Source organism: Diadema setosum, chromosome 19 (assembly GCF_964275005.1).
Source record: "Diadema setosum chromosome 19, eeDiaSeto1, whole genome shotgun sequence".
NCBI lineage: Eukaryota > Metazoa > Echinodermata > Echinoidea > Diadematoida > Diadematidae > Diadema > Diadema setosum.
Window position 1 is genome coordinate 26,129,894 of NC_092703.1, and position 7,428 is coordinate 26,137,321.

Sequence of the window (7,428 nt, forward strand, 5' to 3'; positions counted from 1 at the left end):
ACGTACATTGTTTTAAATTAGGGGGTAAATAATTCCAAATATCTGGTCCATTATGTTTTAATGATTTTTGAGCTAAAATGATTCTGGGGTTTTCGAGATGGTAATCGGACGACTGAGTGTCGGTCTCGTGAGTGTCGGTCTCGTGGGATGCCCCCTAAAGTGGTTGGGGGTGTTAACTGAAATGTTCAAACTACAGAAGAGCTGATGAGCAACTCACCCAGAAGCTGAAGCGTCACTGACCGCACAACACCCAGCATGTGACACTGAAGAATATCACCATCGTTGGCGGAAGTAGGGGTAAAGGTCAACTCACTCCTCATGTCATAATATGTGTAACGATCAACGCCGTAGGCAAGTCCTTGGGAGGAGGACATCCTCTCGTAATACGCATCCACAGCGGTTTGGTTTCCTGCAAGATATCACAAAGCGCGTTTTCAACATAATTCTAGATTCAATCTTCAAAACAGTTTATTGTCATTTAAGAAAAAAAAAACTATGCATAAAATTTGTTTCCGAATATATAGGAGCAGAATGCATACAGACATTACTAACAGAACAATATGATTCAATATAAATTTTTCATTTTTCTTTCAATATACTAAATCGCGTACAAGTTTAAAAATAACAATACAAATGACAATACACAAAACATACAAAAAGAAACGTTTATAAGAACTGCACAAAATATTTTAATGAAAAAACGCAGAAATGCTAAAGAGGTAGAACGAAGAATAGAATAACGCATTGTTCAGCTTCTTGTCATAAAAGATCGTCCCATCCAGATATTCATGCGCAAAGTGCGCCCTTCCAACCGAACTCATTAAAGGAGACCTCCGGGTGATTCTCAGATTTTTACATTTGTACAACTATAAATTAGTTATACTGAGGACAGAGTTTCAAAATTTGTGATAATTGGGATGAAGAATAAGAATATTTTCCAAAAATAGAACAAATTGCAATGAACAAGGATGACGACATGGCAGAGTCATCATAAGAATGCATGATTTGGGGCTCAAGGAAGCAGAACAAAAGAAGAAGGCATGCATAGATTATAGACAGGTGAACTCGCAAGCAAGCGGTATTGTTATGGAATTACACTGCTATCTTTTCTGAAATATGTGAACCTTCTATGTCATCATCCTTGTTCAGTGTAATTTTTTAAAGGTTTTTCAAAGTATTGTTTCTCTGCTCAAGAACCACAATAAATAATATTCCACGAATCTATACAGGGAGTTGTCGATTTATGTAGTACTTGATGTGAAATAATGAAAATCGTCTGGAATGTCCCTTTAACAAAAACACAACACACATGCCCATAACATATCACCCTATCTACATCTAGAACATTATTCACAACGCACAAACACACATTGACGCATACTCCAGCGTAGTCATTCTTACTTGAAAAGTGTTCTATATAGATAGCGACACAGGCATGCCTGAATGAGAATACAGATGCTGAGCTGCCCAAATCAATTATCTTAAGATAATTTGGCTAAGTACGGTAGTAAGAATTGTGAATGAGAAAGAAGACCAAGAGCACATTATACCACACCCCCAGAGACCTCTAGTGTACCAATGAGTGATTTACAATATTCATGTATAATTGAGTGGATATGTTTAATCAGGTAGGCAAAAAACAACAACAACAGAATATTACGTCATCTCATCATTAAACATAATATGCATGCCACTTCCAAAATCAGAAATAACTGTTTACACATAATTAAATAAACTGCCTTTTACCTATAAAGAATGTACACCATAGTCAACCTACAGATTGGTTGGGTAAGCGATAATTAACACAAAAATATTGTGTAGGACATAATCCCGGGCATTATAAAGCATAATGCAGTATACATTGCAAGGCATGTATGTGAGGCAAAATGAAATTGGATTACCGGATATATTAATAACTGGATTTCCGGAGATATTAATAATTAGGCATTGTACATGGGGAATGTAAAAAGCAACCCGACCTTTCAAATATGACATGATTATAAGAATCAGATCTTTTGCTTTCGTGCAATAGTTTTGATTTTGCCTTTTTTTTTTTCTCTTTTTTTAACTGATTTTGCCAGATATAGCAATGTAAGCTGCATTAATTGAACCAAATTCCCCGCTTTTAGCTCTCTGCTTTTCTTTATTTTGAGGTGAGGAGTTTAGTTTGGTGGAGGTTTGAACTCTGCACCCCAGAGAAATCGATAATCTTTTACTGAATAGAAAGTCGAACCAGCCAAGACACAGCGTAAAGTTGATGATTTCAATCACCCCTCTTTGACGTACACTCACAAATCACAGAATCAAGAACGCAACCTCAATTTAGCGCTATCCGAAAAAAGCAATGCGTCCGTTATCAAATACAACCGTCGAAACAAAGACAATAAAGATACAATTATATTTGAAATAGCTTATCATCCGAACTGTGGCATTATACAATGTAGTTGAAACATTTAAAAAAAAAATGTTTATTACGTAATTGTCTAGCATGAATTAGTATATCACAATACTTTGATAATGATGTTTTATTTACATGTGCTGGCATTACGAAATATTCAGAAAGTAAATCAAATCAATATTACGTGAGGAAAAATTATCAATAAATAATATTTTAATGAGGGTAACACACACACACACATACGCACACACACACACAAATGCAGATTTTTTTTTTATTATTATTTTTTTTTTTATGCACTGGACCTATCAGAGACCTGATGTAGATCATTTTCATGTTTCCTCTTATTTTGAAGGTTAGTTTTGGGTGTAGGTCTACTCCTAGTCCACTGCCTGGGGGTGTTTTCATAAAGCTGTTCGTAAAGTTACGAACAACTTACGAGCGACTGGTGATCAGTTCTTGTGGTGAATTATGGGAATTCTGGTAAGTATAGCACATCACAACGATCACCAGTCGCTCGAAAGTGAAACAGGGCCCTGCGCTATAGTACAGCACGCGTATGCCCCACCGTACGCTCGTGTATTACTTTGCCGCGCACGCACACATCTCGACCTACAAAACAACAGGTTTGTTGGCATCGAGCGGTTACAGGTGATAGCGCGATAAGCTGTGGAGCGGCGCGTGGATGCGTAATGATAAAAAAAAAACGTCCAGAATCTGGACTAGCCTACTCCTTGTCCAGCATTTTGTCAGTGTTAAACTTTGATAGAAAACTTATTTCATGACTTGAAATAAATATTTTATGGCACAATATTTGATACGAAATGCCCATTATATCAAAACGAACCAAAGTAAAGGTGTGATCAGGAAGACTGGTTGATTTGTTTGTTTGTTTGTTTGTTTGTTTGTTTGTTTATCAATAACGAAGGAAAATTATGCATATCATATTATAGACATGACAGCAGACGAAACTTACGTTCCCCTTCACAACGCACTCCAACGTCGTTGCCATGACCACAAGAGGAACCATAAGACGAGTAGCAACCCCACGGCAATCGGTAGCATTCCAGGAGGGATTTCTCGTTTCCAGTGGGGCAATACGTCCAGTAATCAAGCCAGATTGGACCGGTGCCTTGCCCGAAGTGTGCGTTGGCGTGCACCGATGCAGCTGACGTGTAACCCAGCTGTCTGCAAACCACGCGGGCTTCTTTGATATCCCACCCGCCGTCACACACCGTACCCCACTGCCCGTCGCAGAATATCTCAACTCGGCCCTCTCTCTCATCAGACCCTCCAACAAGGCGCACTGACAAACATCAATAAACAAATAAATTAATGAATGACAATAATGAACAAAATATATAGATACAAATGTCAATACGTATAAGACTAAAACAATATGCATAATATGAAAGTGCCGAGAAAAGTTTGATTAATGGTGCATGTGTATTGTGTGTGATGCCTATGTGCATATATGCGGTATAAGTAGTTGTGAGAAGGAATATTAGAAGAGCAGGCAGCCTATTGGAAAAGAAATGAAGATATTCGTGTAGCAGTGATTAACTGCAGTCTGAAAACTGTCTACTAGTTGACCAAATTGGGGCCCTCAAACATTCTTACAATAGACCCGTCTTCAACTTAGCGAAATATAGAGGGCTATTTTCTGTTTCTAATAGGGAAATTAACCCCATATTTCCAACGTTCGTCTTTATTTACCTCAAAAGTAGTTTACCCTTGGGCTAATTGCCCAATCTTGACTCAGTCATAATTCGGACCTGTCAAAAATAAAATGCGTGTTCACTTAAAGTACTTCACAAGAAAAAAAAAATGGCTGTATGATTCTTCAAAAACTGAATGAATGAGATACAGAAAGACGGACTAATAGTATAATTCGTTCTCAAAGGCTTTTTTATCTATGTTTTATTGAAAAATTATACAGAATCACACTATTTACAACAATTAACTTGATTAGAATAACACAATCACTGAACAATGTAAAGGAATTGTAATAAAGAACAAAAAAAAAAGGCAGAACATTAAGTTACCATAATACAAATCAGATCTTGTTCAAGAGCGATATTCCGAGATGGGGCAGGAGAATAAAACAAACAAACAAGCAAACAAACTAATGAGTGACCAATTAACAGTTTCATCCTCCCTTCCAACTGAAAAAAAAAAGTGTGTGCACTGCAGAGACTGGAACAAGCCAAATCAGGGGGCGAGAAGATCTACATTACCCAAACACAACTTCCACAACAACTACACCTCCCCCCCCCCCCCACACACACACACCCCACACATCCTCGTCTCAACACATATACACTCACGCCCCACACACATACCCTGTAAATGTAAATGTAGATGTAGATCACCCCACCACCCGACCTGGCCCAATCCAGCCACAATGCACTCTGTAAGGTGTCCTGCAATCCTATATCCGATGGTAAAGTTCAAAAACAATCATTATCAATTCATGGGAGGTCAGGTCACGTCAATGCCAAAGAAGGCTACCATCTCAGAAATCGCCCCTGAAGAGCCAGAATCGACAACAAATGGCAGCGTTACTAGAACAGTAACCTTGTTCTCAAAGACTTGTTATGACAGTAACGATTTATTGATGTTCATTATTCCTGTATAAACTCATACGCCGTAAGAGCAAGTCCTATAGGCCACAGGACCTACAAATATATGGGTTTTCTTAAATCACTGCTTCTGCTTTTAGAGTTCATGATTTGATATGTAGGCCATAATGTGTCCTTCTAAATCGTATAACATCATCATGGGAACCTAAAGTCTACAATGCAAGGATCCCCGGCACCTTCTCGGTTTTCGTATGTCGATACAACCAGGTAAACCTTTTTCATTTTCAGATTACCGAACCTTCAGGATAACCACATTTCATCTTCGGAATTACCAATCATCGGAATAACAAATCTGTGGCATAAAACGGGATACGAATTGATTAAATGATGTCAACGTAACAAGCTGCTAAAGATAAGAATTGTAAGCAAGTTTGTACATGTGGGAGTATGTGAGAGACAATGTAGCCTTTATGAAAATAAAGAAAGAGGTTATTAATGCTGGATAATTATTGTTCCCAGTTCATAGTGTCACTGCGGGCAACCAGGAATAGCCTACATGTGTATATAGGATGGTAGTGTCGCGCTGCACGGAAAGTAATAGATGACAGATTCGAGTCCCACTGGTTCCCCGTTTCCGACACTACTCAGCGTTCTGACGTTTGTTTAAAAATGTATATTCTGCACTTGCGATCTTTGAGCAGTTCTATGACATTTGCTCCTGATGAGACAATATTGCCCCCATGAATATCTTCACGCTAAGCCAAACATTATTTCATCCACAAACATAAACCCAATCCTAATCCTAATCCTCGCAGTCATCAAACTAAACTTTAAACTCTATCACAAACCTAAACCTTAGCCTTTAGGAGAAAAATAAGACCGAAATAAAACCCTTTTAAGAGAAGGTGAAAATTTGATAAAAGGGGAAAAAAATCTGTCATAGTATATTCGTGTGCATGTGTGGGCGTATGTGTGTGTGTGAGCGTGCGCTTATAACATTGCTGTTTAAAATATATCATAGATAGAGGGACGAGTAGAGTTAGAGGAAACAGGGAGCGTAAATTACAGTAAATATTTTTAAAGAATTGTTTTCAGTGGTTCACAATATACAAATATGATTTTTAGTGGACCTCTCAGTTTGTTTTCTTCTAAACATAACTTTTTTTGCCGGTATGTATGTTTATCTTTTTGTTAATTATCATTTATTTTTCGCGTATTCTAATGTATGCCTATGATATAATTCCTGATTTCTTCTGTGTTATGTTTTGTTGGAAGAAAAAGAGAATGAAATAAAATAAGTGAAATGAAATGAAATAAAATGAAATGAAAAAAATAAATATCATATAACAAAGAGACCAATAAAGAGAAACAGAACGAGAGGATCAGAGAGTGAGAAAACGAAAGAAAGAGAGAGGAGCTGTGTCAAGGGAGACGGAGATCGGATCGAGTGAATAAATGCAATCGACACAACTTGTTCCTGTTTTAAAAGTCAAATCTGGAACGATTCCAAATAAATCATGTTACTCACCAGTCTTGCCATCACACGGCCTCGAGCAATGGGTGCCTCGGAACTCATAATTCAGGCAGGTCGTTATGCGAGTAAAACAATCTGCCTTTTACGAAAGCAACACGTAGAATCTCGAAATATTTTACTACATGTAAATTTGAATATGGCCAGAGGATCCGAAGGTGGGATTCAAATATTATGTGCGTTTTGATACGAGAATTGAGCGTAGTCTCCAATTGTGCTGGACTATCTCGTTTTGTGTACGGTAAATAGCGTTAAATCAATGTTTTTATTGAAACTGTGACGAGATAGGTGTACCTCACTTCCGTCCGAGGGAAGAAAACTCATTACTATTACTTTCCTGCTTAATATCACGTTACAATATTCTCGTTGGCAACACTGAACATGAAATATGTTCAAGTCTCAGTCAATGGAAGACCATGCGACGTTATCTTCTATTAAAAACAAAAAGAGAACTGACAGTTGATAAATTGACAAGTATTACAATTTACTTAACATTATTGTGTATATTTTATCATTGAGTACCTAAAATGCTTTCCAGAATTCAATATGTGTTTATTTCAAACATTTCTATCTACACAGTGTTATAGATCGAGTACTACGGTGATCTGTTTATACATGGAAATTGATAAATCGTATAAAATGTGTAATTTAGCTGTCAAAGACACCGAGGTGTGGAAGAAAATATTCACAATTCCTTCGAATTTTCCTCACTATTTTTTACCAATATTACTGAAAATAGTCAGTTTATGCTTTTATGGACTGAGATATGATAGCAAATACGTTTGAAACTTCTATCTCTTGTATTTGAAAACGCAATCAGATCATGTGTAGGGAAAGATTTGGTTTAATGAATTTCTAGATATATGGGAAGAAAAATGTTCTTATTTTACTAAACTTTTTCGCGCTCGTGTCTTCAC